Raw genomic sequence first — 15076 nt, 5'->3', positions numbered from 1 at the left:
GTCCTGGCCCAGACTTACTGGAGCCGGAAATTATTAAAAAGGTAACGGAAATTGCACCGGAACTACTACTCAATCTGTATAACCGCTGCCTTGAATCTGTCACCTTCCCAACACAATGGAAGCAAGCGAATGTAAAACTAGTCTTGAAAAATCCGGCGAAGTCACCTGACTCGCCGAAATCGTATCGACCGATCGCACTGCTACCAGTTATAAGTAAACTATTTGAGAGACTACTATATACAAGAATTAGCCAACACTAATTCAACACTAAAACAGCTGGACTTGACATGGCAACCCAATTTGGCTTTAAACCACAATCATCTACTGTGGAAGCCCTAAGAAATCTACTAAACTCCGCAACCTCATGCGGCAGCAAATACTTTCTTGTTATATCAATCGATTTTGCTATGGCATTCGACACCATTTGGTGGCCGAGCGTCCTGGCGAGACTACGGCGGGCCCACGTGCCAGAAAACCTCTACAAGACTATCAAATCATATCTTTCACAGAGGATAATAAGCGTCATCGCACCTTATGGAAAACTAGATCGACCTGTTCACATGGGCTGCCCCCAGGGCTCTGTTCTTGGCCCGCTCCTATGGAACATGATCCTTGATGAGTTCCTGGCCATGGACCTGGGCGAAGTCCACTCCCAGGCCTTCGCGGATGACTTAATCTTGACGGTCGCTGCAGACAGCAGGGCCCAACTGGAGTACAAGGCAAACCAGACCCTGAGGATACTACAGGAGTGGACACAGACTCATCTACTGAAGATATCACCGACCAAAACTTCCTCGATTTTGCTCAAAGGAACACTAAACCTACGCAGGCCACCACAAATCAAAGTGGAAAATAAGACTATCAAACTAGTGGACCAACTAAAACGCCTCGTCCTTATACTTGACTCTAAACTATCATTTCAGCACCATCTGACATACATCAGAGCAAAGATTAAGAAATACTCTGCACTTGTGGCCAGAATCACAAGACGAGATTGGGGGCTCAACAAACGCACCCTGTCACTGTATTATAAGACATTATTATTATTATTATTATTATTATTATTATTATTATTATTATTATGTCTAAGGTGGCACCTAGACTTCCGTCTATCTCCGCCTGATAAAGTTGACTTTGTGCAGAACCTCTGCAAAATAGACCTGTATGGAAGGTCTCTTTGTCATCAGGGAGAAGCTGTCACCTGCACAGCCACCCCCCGGTGGCGAAGAGACCCTAATGGCCGCCCATATTCACTTGGTGCTGGGCCTGGTCTTCTATTTTAAGTGCCCCATGCACAAAAATCCCGCACCCACCGGAAGTAGTGCTATACCGGTGGGTGCCAGCAATCCCGCTCCCAGGCTGCCCCCACCTGAGGGCCAGCAAAAAAAGAAAAATAAATAAAATACATATATACACACACATAATATAAACAAACTAAAAGGAAAAAAAAAAAACACAAATAATCAAAATGTATATAACCAAATCTTAATTAGTAATCATTAGATTATTCCAATGTCTTCTCTGTTGAAAAACAGTTACGCAGAACTCTTGCAGTGCTTGAAATTTATCCTGATTATCCTGTATTATAAGACAACCTTCCTACCAGCAATAACCTACGCCTCTCCAGCCTGGTTTCAAAAAGCCGTAACCGCCGTAAATCGACGAACACTGGATGCCGCTCAACGGACAGTACTGCTAACAATCACCCGTGCCTGCTGTACCACCAGCACTGCCGCCCTACAGGTATTAACGGGGGCCCTTCCTCTGGACTTAGAGGCTATTCGCTGTGGCATCACTCACAGCATTGCAAAAGGACAACCCTGCACCTTCCTTGGCTTTACAGTAAACAAAGCTGCGAATCAGAAAGAAGAAAAAATCAGACTATAAAGGCACTTACAGCAGGTATGGCAGGATCGATGGACTGCCACAACCAAAGGCGAAATTACAAAGAAATTCCTGCCCACCATAGACAGGGTGTACCCCAAGCCCCCACCCTGGTTTCAACCCGGTCTCTTCACAACCTATTTGCTGACAGGCCATGGAGCGTTCAACGCGAAATTAGCATCTTTCAGAATCCTAGAGGACCCACGTTGCTCCTGTGGGGAGCCAGAAACCTGGACACACATAATGTATGAATGTACCAACTACGAAGACCTACGCTGCAGACTTATGACAGCAACCACATACTTCCCAAGACATCTCGAGTCGCACCTACTAGACTCATGCGAAGAGTACAAGGCACTAGCCAAATTCGCGCAGGAGTTGTTCACCCGGCGCAAAACACGAATTGCTGTTCACAGGCAACCACAATAATAAGGAGAAACTCGTGCAAGAGCTGCTTACCCCTCCAGCGCAAAACATAACTTCTGAATATAAGAAACTTCAATAAGGAGGGACCTCGCGGACTCTCAGCACAACGGCTTATCTGATAGAGACACGGAAATATGAATGACGAGTGTGAGGATACCCGCTCATGCATCGCCTGCACAAAAAATGGATATACAGTACTAACTACTAGACAGGTCGGGACTGTCCCAGGAATGACGAACTTTCACGGCTTGGACACTTCAACAACTGGGACTACACGCAGCTTTGCTGCTGACGCCACAAGGCGATCCTACACCTGTGCTCACTTGCACAGGGCTTTCACTCCACCCTTCTTTTAATCCTGGTGAGGCATGGGCATGCCCCACTGACCTTCTCTGGGGCCGTCTTCCCTATTGACCCCATATTTCTGACTTTTTCCCCCCAGCCTTCAGTCTCCTCCCCACTCTGACTAAATATCATAGCGTATGCCCCACACTACCAAAATTTTAATTGTTCAAATCAAGTCACGCATGCCCTTTTGGCCTCTAATAATCTCTTAGCGTCTTACCCTGAAAATCGCCGCGTGTTGCATTACATTTTTTTTTTTTTTTTACATAGGCCCTAGCCACTGAAATCTCAGGAAACTAGGTGGCAGGGCCTGCCAGAGTAAAGCTCCATACTACTGTGTACCTGGTCTGCCTCCACGGGGCCAAGTGTGGGCAACGTTGGGCCTCAGTAGGGGTCCAACGGCTAAACGGCCAGATGAACAACGATACACAACACCACACATATACAAAATCCGCACACTTTTAAATCTCTGGCCTTTACAGTGAACTGGTACACCTACAATGAAAGCAACGCGGAGATGGGGGAAACCCCTGGTGCCGTTCGACATCAATACACTTTACTCTTTACAGATACGGGTTCAGCAGACTACGAGCATTACCACAACTTCCCTAAACTCGACACTGGAACTGTGACAACTGAAACGGACAACAATGACTAGGACTTTACTGGATGAGACCTATATCCCCTTAGTGACACCATCCCACACTGACACCCTGATTATTGGAACAGCAGTGGATGAGATCCTCTCCCAACACTGACCAACTAATGGACTGTACACTGTCATGGACCTGACGAAGCCACAGCTTTGCTACATACACGCCATGTTAGTGATCTGAGCCGGCTCCCTTGTTTGGCCCTTTCTTCTCCCTTAACCCGGCGGGGGGAGGTGACGGCTTTCCTGTCTCCTCCCCTCCTTGCCGACCCCACTCTTCCCTCTGGTGGGCTATGGGAATGCCCCACTGATTCCACCTGGGGTCGTCTTCCCTATTGACCCCATTATTCTGTCTTAACCCTCCAGTCTTCATTCTTCCTACCCAACTCTATCTGTATGCAAGCGAATGCCCCACACGCCAAAAATAACCGTGTCTAAATTACGCTGTTCGCCCACCATTTTGGCTTTTCTAATTCTAGCGCAATATTCCCATGCAATTTTTTTTTTTTTTTTTAACGGTCCTAGCCACTGAAATCCCAGGAAACTAGGTGGCAGGACCTGCTAGAGTGCAAATTTAATGTGGTTACCTGGTCTGCCTCCACGGGGCGAAGTTCGGGCAACGTTGGGCCTCAGCTGGGGTCCAGCGGCTAAATGGCCAGAAGAACAACGGTACATAACATAACACACTGACATGATCCACACACTTTTAAATCTCTTGCCTTCCCAGCGAACTGGTACACTCACAATGAAAGCAACGCGGAGATGGGGGGAACCCCTGGTGCCGTTAGACATCAATACACTTTACTCTTTACAGATACGGGTTCAGCAGACTACGAGCATTACCACAACTTCCCTAAACTCGACACTGGAACTGTGACAACTGAAACGGACAACAATGACTAGGACTTTACTGGATGAGACCTATATCCCCTTAGTGACACCATCCCACACTGACACCCTGATTATTGGAACAGCAGTGGATGAGATCCTCTCCCAACACTGACCAACTAATGGACTGTACACTGTCATGGACCTGACGAAGCCACAGCTTTGCTACATACACGCCATGTTAGTGATCTGAGCCGGCTCCCTTGTTTGGCCCTTTCTTCTCCCTTAACCCGGCGGGGGGAGGTGACGGCTTTCCTGTCTCCTCCCCTCCTTGCCGACCCCACTCTTCCCTCTGGTGGGCTATGGGAATGCCCCACTGATTCCACCTGGGGTCGTCTTCCCTATTGACCCCATTATTCTGTCTTAACCCTCCAGTCTTCATTCTTCCTACCCAACTCTATCTGTATGCAAGCGAATGCCCCACACGCCAAAAATAACCGTGTCTAAATTACGCTGTTCGCCCACCATTTTGGCTTTTCTAATTCTAGCGCAATATTCCCATGCAATTTTTTTTTTTTTTTTTAACGGTCCTAGCCACTGAAATCCCAGGAAACTAGGTGGCAGGACCTGCTAGAGTGCAAATTTAATGTGGTTACCTGGTCTGCCTCCACGGGGCGAAGTTCGGGCAACGTTGGGCCTCAGCTGGGGTCCAGCGGCTAAATGGCCAGAAGAACAACGGTACATAACATAACACACTGACATGATCCACACACTTTTAAATCTCTTGCCTTCCCAGCGAACTGGTACACTCACAATGAAAGCAACGCGGAGATGGGGGGAACCCCTGGTGCCGTTAGACATCAATACACTTTACTCTTTACAGATACGGGTTCAGCAGACTACGAGCATTACCACAACTTCCCTAAACTCGACACTGGAACTGTGACAACTGAAACGGACAACAATGACTAGGACTTTACTGGATGAGACCTATATCCCCTTAGTGACACCATCCCACACTGACACCCTGATTATTGGAACAGCAGTGGATGAGATCCTCTCCCAACACTGACCAACTAATGGACTGTACACTGTCATGGACCTGACGAAGCCACAGCTTTGCTACATACACGCCATGTTAGTGATCTGAGCCGGCTCCCTTGTTTGGCCCTTTCTTCTCCCTTAACCCGGCGGGGGGAGGTGACGGCTTTCCTGTCTCCTCCCCTCCTTGCCGACCCCACTCTTCCCTCTGGTGGGCTATGGGAATGCCCCACTGATTCCACCTGGGGTCGTCTTCCCTATTGACCCCATTATTCTGTCTTAACCCTCCAGTCTTCATTCTTCCTACCCAACTCTATCTGTATGCAAGCGAATGCCCCACACGCCAAAAATAACCGTGTCTAAATTACGCTGTTCGCCCACCATTTTGGCTTTTCTAATTCTAGCGCAATATTCCCATGCAATTTTTTTTTTTTTTTTAACGGTCCTAGCCACTGAAATCCCAGGAAACTAGGTGGCAGGACCTGCTAGAGTGCAAATTTAATGTGGTTACCTGGTCTGCCTCCACGGGGCGAAGTTCGGGCAACGTTGGGCCTCAGCTGGGGTCCAGCGGCTAAATGGCCAGAAGAACAACGGTACATAACATAACACACTGACATGATCCACACACTTTTAAATCTCTTGCCTTCCCAGCGAACTGGTACACTCACAATGAAAGCAACGCGGAGATGGGGGGAACCCCTGGTGCCGTTAGACATCAATACACTTTACTCTTTACAGATACGGGTTCAGCAGACTACGAGCATTACCACAACTTCCCTAAACTCGACACTGGAACTGTGACAACTGAAACGGACAACAATGACTAGGACTTTACTGGATGAGACCTATATCCCCTTAGTGACACCATCCCACACTGACACCCTGATTATTGGAACAGCAGTGGATGAGATCCTCTCCCAACACTGACCAACTAATGGACTGTACACTGTCATGGACCTGACGAAGCCACAGCTTTGCTACATACACGCCATGTTAGTGATCTGAGCCGGCTCCCTTGTTTGGCCCTTTCTTCTCCCTTAACCCGGCGGGGGGAGGTGACGGCTTTCCTGTCTCCTCCCCTCCTTGCCGACCCCACTCTTCCCTCTGGTGGGCTATGGGAATGCCCCACTGATTCCACCTGGGGTCGTCTTCCCTATTGACCCCATTATTCTGTCTTAACCCTCCAGTCTTCATTCTTCCTACCCAACTCTATCTGTATGCAAGCGAATGCCCCACACGCCAAAAATAACCGTGTCTAAATTACGCTGTTCGCCCACCATTTTGGCTTTTCTAATTCTAGCGCAATATTCCCATGCAATTTTTTTTTTTTTTTTAACGGTCCTAGCCACTGAAATCCCAGGAAACTAGGTGGCAGGACCTGCTAGAGTGCAAATTTAATGTGGTTACCTGGTCTGCCTCCACGGGGCGAAGTTCGGGCAACGTTGGGCCTCAGCTGGGGTCCAGCGGCTAAATGGCCAGAAGAACAACGGTACATAACATAACACACTGACATGATCCACACACTTTTAAATCTCTTGCCTTCCCAGCGAACTGGTACACTCACAATGAAAGCAACGCGGAGATGGGGGGAACCCCTGGTGCCGTTAGACATCAATACACTTTACTCTTTACAGATACGGGTTCAGCAGACTACGAGCATTACCACAACTTCCCTAAACTCGACACTGGAACTGTGACAACTGAAACGGACAACAATGACTAGGACTTTACTGGATGAGACCTATATCCCCTTAGTGACACCATCCCACACTGACACCCTGATTATTGGAACAGCAGTGGATGAGATCCTCTCCCAACACTGACCAACTAATGGACTGTACACTGTCATGGACCTGACGAAGCCACAGCTTTGCTACATACACGCCATGTTAGTGATCTGAGCCGGCTCCCTTGTTTGGCCCTTTCTTCTCCCTTAACCCGGCGGGGGGAGGTGACGGCTTTCCTGTCTCCTCCCCTCCTTGCCGACCCCACTCTTCCCTCTGGTGGGCTATGGGAATGCCCCACTGATTCCACCTGGGGTCGTCTTCCCTATTGACCCCATTATTCTGTCTTAACCCTCCAGTCTTCATTCTTCCTACCCAACTCTATCTGTATGCAAGCGAATGCCCCACACGCCAAAAATAACCGTGTCTAAATTACGCTGTTCGCCCACCATTTTGGCTTTTCTAATTCTAGCGCAATATTCCCATGCAATTTTTTTTTTTTTTTTAACGGTCCTAGCCACTGAAATCCCAGGAAACTAGGTGGCAGGACCTGCTAGAGTGCAAATTTAATGTGGTTACCTGGTCTGCCTCCACGGGGCGAAGTTCGGGCAACGTTGGGCCTCAGCTGGGGTCCAGCGGCTAAATGGCCAGAAGAACAACGGTACATAACATAACACACTGACATGATCCACACACTTTTAAATCTCTTGCCTTCCCAGCGAACTGGTACACTCACAATGAAAGCAACGCGGAGATGGGGGGAACCCCTGGTGCCGTTAGACACTTAACACACTTTGCACTTACAGATACGGAGATGGGAGAAATCCCAGGAGCCGTTAGACACTAACATACCTTATACTTTATACCTTATACAGATAATGACTCCTATGCATCTAAGAAACTTCGTTTTCTCTTTCGCTCTCGGCGTTACTTTTCTTCCAAACAGGTGTTCAATCTGTAGAAATCGACCCTACCATGCAATATTGTTCCCACATCTGGGGTGGTGCCCCCAAAACCTCTCTCTGTTTTCTTGATTCCATTCAGAAGAGGGCAGTTAGGTTAATTAATGATTCATCTCTATGAGTCTCTCCACTCGCTGTCTCATAGACGTACTGTTTCTGCTGCATGGCTCTTCTACTGATACTTCCATGGGCACTGTTCTTCTGAATTGGCTTCTATAATTCCCGCTCTCTCTTTCAAAACAGTCCGAACACGTGCCGCCACCAGTCAACACCCATTTACTGTCCAACTTCAAACTCACAGAACCAATTTTTCATCTTCCTCGTTTATTCATTCAACTGCCGTTTTCTGGAACAACCTTCCTTCTTATGTATTTCCTGAAAATTAGTCTACACAAGTTCAAGTCTAATGTCAACAAACGTATTCTTTCAGCTTCTCAACCTTCAACCCAAGCACGGTATTAAGTACAATAGGTTTCAATACATTTCGTGTTCGTTATAATTATTTATTCAGGGTTTAAGTTAACCTGCATAAGTAATTTTCATTCACTCGCAATTTACACACATTTACCTCACTCAGTACAGTATCCTGAATGAGACGGTACTCACATTTTTTTACTTACGTAATATACACATAAACATACGCACGCGTTTTATATACTTACCCTCTCACGATATCTTCATTCGCTCACAAGCGTATAAACACTAATATACACATTCTTGATCATAAAGATGTACACACCTCTAATTATTCAAGCGCATACAGGCATTCTCATCCATGAGTAATAAAATATATTTATCCTAAAATCACATATGATATAAATATTCCGAGTTAGTATATAAGGGTACAGTTTTGACTATTACACACAATGAGTGGACAGAAATCATGGGATACCTACCTAGTAACGGGTAGGCCCACCTTTCGCCCGGAGAAGGGCAGTCACACGGCGAGCCATTGAGCCGTCAAGTTCACGAAAGCGTTCTACAGGCATTTCCATCCATGCTTGCTGCATCCCTGTCCATAATTCCGTCGCATTCCTGGGTGGAAGATACAAAGCTCGAACCGACCTTACCACAGCATCCCAAAGATGCTCCACAAGATTCATGTCCGTTGAACGGAGAAACCATTCCATGGTAGTAAAATCGACAGAATGCTCTTCGAACTATGTTCTAGTCACCACGGCTCTCTGGGGAGGCGCATTGTCCTGCAGGAAAAGTCCATTATCCTTGTGGGTGCACGATGACCATGAAGGAATGAAGATGGCCTGCAAGGATGCACACGTAACCTGGAATGTTCAGAGATACGTCTAGACGTACGAGACGTCCCCAACGTGTGCCAGTTGAACACGCCCAGGACCATTACGGACCGTCCACCTGCCTGAACATCTCCTCGTTGACGTAACGGGTGCATAGCTTCGTGCGGTTTCTGCCAGATACGAACCATCCTGTCCGCTCGAAATAACTGGAAACGAGACTCATCGGACCAGGAGAACGGTCTTCAATCATCGAAGGTCCAGTGCCGACGTTCTTTCCCCCACTTGAGGCGTAGAATTGTGTGTCGTGGTGTTAGCAATGGGACTCTGGTGGGTCGGCGGCTCCCGTAACCTAATGCGGCTAATCATCGCCTGATGGTCTTGGTGGAGACGTTTCTGGAATCTCCCTCGTTGAATTCGACGGTGATTTGTGCCACTGTCGCTCTCTGGTTGGCTGAAACAATGCGAGACAGACGTCAACGGCCACGTTCATCCACCACCTTTCTCCTCACACAGCGCTATCCACGATGAGATGTTATTCCGAAAATGGCGTATTCCCGATACGTTCCTGATACTGTCGAACGGGGACAGTGCAATTTCTGTACCATCTCCACGATTGATTGATTCATGCGTCGAGCACCCACTATCATCCCTCTTTCAAAGTCGGTTAACTCACGACATTTTCCATACTGCACATCAAATTACCTTCTACGTGAATGCAGTGTACCTATATACCAGCTCGTAGCTGCCAAGCGATGGGTTCGTCCACTAGCGAGATTGGTGATAGTATCGCGTTGGCCAGGAGTCAGGTACCCCCATTAATTCTGTCCTTTCAGTGTACATCAGAGGATAGCGCAAAACTACCAGCTGATCAAAGAAAGTTAATCGTAATACAAGTAATAGCATAAGGCCATATTAGAGACAACTACTCACAGAGTATACTAGGACTGTGCCATAAGGTTGGACAAGACGAACCCGCCCAACAGATCAAACATAACCCTCATCGTCCAGAAGGATTTGCCTGCCTGCCTGATCGACATAGCGGTGCCCAACACCAGTAATCTCCAAAAAAGCTAAGAGGAAAAGATCAGGAAGTGGTCAGACCGAAGGCAGAAAGTCATTATTTGTTCTATATGTGGCATATGGAACAAATAATGACCATTCCGATCAATGTGTCAACCACCGTTATGGTGCAGGAAAGCCTCCATAAGAACATAGCAGCAATAGGCCTCCCACAGAACCCTTACATGGAACTCCATAAAGCAGTGATCCTAAACATAAGAGAGAGTTTTTACTTCTGCTTGAGGAACATATCCTGTGCCAGTGACCATCGTATGCTGCTGGGGGAGATCAGTTTTGGAACAGTTTTTTCAGTAAAATTACTAGTAGCTAACGTTCATGACATTTTTCTTTCTTTTTAATAAATACTCCACTGTATTGAAACCCATCAGGAATTAGTATCAGCATTAGTATTGGCAACAAGGTTCAAGGAAATAAAGCGTATACAGCATTAATCAAAAAGAAATAAAAAGCGTCTTCCTACGAATAATTTGTTCAAAATTCTTTTTTTATTTTTATTATAAAACCTTTCTTTATATTATTATTTGTTTTTTCCAAAACTCACATTTTTTGGCTATGCTAGCGTTACAAATATGGTGAAGTGTTAGTGTAAGTGTAAGTGTGTTTAGGGTCAAGCGGCACCAGGGGTTTCCCCCATCTCCGCGTAGTTTACATTGTGGTGTGTTAGAGTACGCTGTAAATGCCAGAGATTTAAAAGTGTGTGGGTCTTGGATCGTTTAGTGTCGTGTACCGTTGTTCTTCTGGTCGTTTAGCCGCTAAACCCCAATTGGGGCCCAACGTTGCCCCACTTACGCCCCGTGGAGGCAGACCAGGAACCCAGTAGCTTATATGAACTCTGGCAGGTCCTGCCACCCAATTTCCTGAGATTTCGGTGGCTAGGACCTAAAAAAAAAAAAAAAAAAAAAACGGGGGCACTTAAGTTTAGAAAAGCCAGAAGGGGTTAATGTGGTTCTGTTTTCAGTTTAGAAATCGTTAATTTTGATTAGTTATGTGGGCTTTACGCTGCCGTATTAGTCAGAGTAGGGGGAAGAGACTGAAGACTGGGGGGAAAGACAGAAGTATGGGGTCGATAGGGAAGGCAACCCCAGATGGTCAGTAAGGCATGCCCATGCCTCACCAGGCGAAATATGTGGAGTGGTAGGAGAGGGAGGAAACAGGAAGACCATTTCCAAATATGGTGAAGTGAAGGAATATAGTAGGGACATCATTCATTGTACAAAGGTCATGGTCTGATATACCTTCCAACAAGAGTAAGTTCTTGTAGCGCGCTGAAGGAGATGATCAGATTAGGTGCAGTTAAATTTAATTAGGGTTAAACTCAAATTTATTCGAACTACCCACCTTCACAAGACTAAGTGGAAGTTTATTCCAATAACTGACTCTCTTTGGCTGAGTCCGAATTTCCGCCCATTTATTCTGCAACATTCTTTCAATCTTAGTTTGTCCTCTTGTGTGTATCAGATAAAAGATAAAAACAGCAACATTGGTTAGCTCAATTATTCGTTTTAATCCTTATACGCTTAACTTGGGTGACCACGCAAATGCCTAGATTCGAGACCCCAATTCTTTCTCTGGAAGAATACCATTTTATGTCCCAATCGATCGTGTTGCTTTTGTCTATACCCGTCCAAAAAGATCTTATATCCTTCCTATAATGAGGTTTTCTAACCTGTGTGAAGTATTCCAGACGTTATCTGACACAACGGGATAATCACTTCCTTTCCCTGTTAACAAAATTCCTGTATATTATTGACAGAGGCAAAAGAGCTGCTCCAGCAGTCTGTTTACATTGCTCAAAGAACTTCGTGTTGGACTGTACAATTACCCCTAGGTATTTTTCTTTATTGATCACCTTAAGTGAACCCTTCCCTATCTCTTCCATCATGCAGTATGATTGATGACTTTTGAGGTTATGATGAACGTCGTGGCGAGATCCAATATTTATTAAATTTCGAGGGTACAGCTCTAAAACGGTGTTCGCAGGCCGGCCGCTAGTTAGTACACCGGACTGAACCTATTGGTAACTCTCTAGGAAGTTTCCGGATCAGCTAGTGTATAACCTTGCTACCTCTACTCTTCCAGATAGTGACTGGAGGGAGTCCGAGTAGTGTGTATGCGGGGAGCATTGTCGAGGCCACGTTATGTCAAGGATCTGGGTATATTCTTACCACAGGTACGCCATATCCAAAAATTTCATTACTTCATACAGCATGTCCCACCGACTTTTTCTTACTATTGAATACACCATGAATTGTCAAACTAATAGAGCAAGCTTATCTCCGAAAAGATCTAAACCTCCCAAGGACTTCCTAATTCACTTCACAAATATACGTGGTCTCAATTCTAATCTCAACGATGTCCATTTCCACTTGCAGTCTGCCAAACCCCATGTACTTTTTCTGACAGAATCTCAGTTATCGGTTGATTCAACTACTGCTCATCTCAGATGCCCAACTTATTCGCTGTATGATTCCTTTCGCCTCAAAGGTGGTACTTGGGCATATGTCCGTTCTGATATTCCTTGTCAGAGACTTGGCAATTTGGAATCTCCTCTCTTTGATCTTCTCTGACTTAAAATCTCTCTACCTCATTGTGTCAAATTCATCTGTTGTCTCTACCGTTCTCCCAACTCCACTAATCACTTGGAGCTCTTTGACTTCCTCTCTTTGCAACTTGACTTTCTCCAGTCCAACTTTCCTAACAGTGAAGTAATTTTTCTTGGTGATTTTAATGTTCACAACTCCAGCTGCCTTCCGTTTTCTAGTCACACCGACCCAGCAGGTCGAGATGTTGAGGCTTTTGCAATTACTAATGACCTAGCACAGATTGTTCATTTACCTTAACTACAAGAATACCGGACAATTCTAATCATACAGCCAATACGCTTGATCCTTTTCTCACAAACAACCCTTCTAAGTACACGGTCGAAGTGAGAGGTCCTTTAGGCACTTCAGATCACAACTTGGTGATTGTCTCTTCTCCAATGGAACCTTTATCTCATGGCTATTCCCAACCACGTGTTGTTTGGCATTACAAGAATGCAAAATGAGATGACCTGCGAGACTTCTTTTCTTCTTTTCCTTGGTCGGATTACTGTTTCAAAACTTCTGATGTCAATGTTTGCTCAGATCGTGTCAGTGAAAGTATTCTTGCAGGAATGGAATCCCTTATCCCACACTCCACTTTAAAATCTCGTCCTTTATCTAAACCTTGGTTTTCCAATAAATGTGCTAAGGCTGTCCAAGAGAAGAATGTTGCATATCATAATTGTCTTGTTTCTAATTCTTCAGTTTCATTTTCTGCCTACACCAAAGCTCGCAGCCATTGTAAAGCAGTTATTAATCAGTCCAAACTAGAGTTTGAACAAGCTAAGAGTAGAAAACTTGCTTCTTGCCCTAATGGTAAGCGAGCATTCTGGTCTCTTGCCAAAGCTATTGGTCGCAACTTTTGCCCATCTTTGCTCCCACCTCTGTCCAAACCAGATGGTTCTGTTGCCACTTCAGCCAAGGATAAAGCTGACCTGCTGGCATCCCATTTTTCTTCCAGCTCATGTATTAATGATCTTGGTAAAACACCTCCCACCATTCCCAACACGCTCCATTCAATGCTTCCTGTGGTCTTTCGTCAAAAGGATATCAGAAGGATTTTGATGAATCTTGATGCTAAGAAAGCTCCAGGTCCTGATGGTATTTCTCCACTTGTTCTCAAAACCTGTGCTCCTGAACTTACTCCTATTCTTTGCCGCCTTTTTTCACTTTCTTATTCCAAAGGTGTTTTTGCTTCTGCTTGGAAATTTGGTCATATCCAGCCAGTTCCTAAAAAGGGTGACAAATCACACCCATCCAATTATCGTCCCATTGCAATTACGTCTACTCTTTCTAAAGTAATGGAGAAATCAATTAACCGCCAACTCTTAAACTACCTAGAAACCTTCCGTCTGATCAACGATCACCAGTATGGATTCCGTCAGTGTCGATCCACTGGAGATATTCTGGCTTATGTTACCCATTTATGGACTAATTCAATGGAAAGGTTCGGTGAAACACAAGTAGTTGCTCTTGACATCTCAAAGGCTTTTGATCGTGTTTGGCATAAAGGACTTCTAAACAAGCTTCCATCTTATGGTTTGCCAACTGTTTTTAGTAATTGGTTATCCAGTTTTCTCTCTGATCGCTCACTGAGGGTGATGGTAGATGGCTCTCTGTCTTCTAACTTCTCAACTAATGTCGGTGTCCCACAAGGTTCATTTCTTTCCCCCACTCTTTTCCTCTTGTATATCAATGACCTTCTTCCATTGACTGGAAATCGTATCCATAGTTTTGCCGATGATAGCCCATTGCATTCAACTTTCCATTTTGAGAAACCTTGTCCTGCTCAATCAGCTTCAACTTCTCGAAAATCTGCTACCAATTCCTTAAATGCCATCTTCAGGTAATTCTCCAGTGGGACAAAGACAACGTAGTTGATTTCAACCCTTCTAAACTCAGTCTTGTCTTATATCTCGCAAAAAGGATTCTTCTGCTCCTATGCTTATCTTTAGTGACACTCTGATTTCTAGGCAAAATGATATATCTCTTTTTGGGATTACCCTGACTTCTAATCTCTCTTGGCTGGCACAAGCACATTACAAATATTGCTTCCTCTGCATCTAAAAAACTTGGTTTTCTCTTTCGCTCTCGGCGTTACTTTTCTTCCAAACAGCTGCTCACTCTGTATAAATCGCAAAGCCGCCCTATCATGGAATATTGTTCCCACAGCTGGGGTGGTGCCCCCAAAACCTCTCTCAGGCTTCTTGATTCCATTCAGAAGAGGGCAGTTAGGTTAATTAATGATTCATCTCTAACAGTCTCTCCACTCGCTTTCTCATAGACGTACTGTTTCTGC

The sequence above is a fragment of the Mastigoproctus giganteus genome, unplaced genomic scaffold (assembly GCF_048544385.1).
Source record: "Mastigoproctus giganteus isolate SK-2022 unplaced genomic scaffold, ASM4854438v1 scaffold_32, whole genome shotgun sequence".
Classification (NCBI taxonomy): domain Eukaryota; kingdom Metazoa; phylum Arthropoda; class Arachnida; order Uropygi; family Thelyphonidae; genus Mastigoproctus; species Mastigoproctus giganteus.
Note: the sequence above shows the minus strand (reverse complement) of the source record.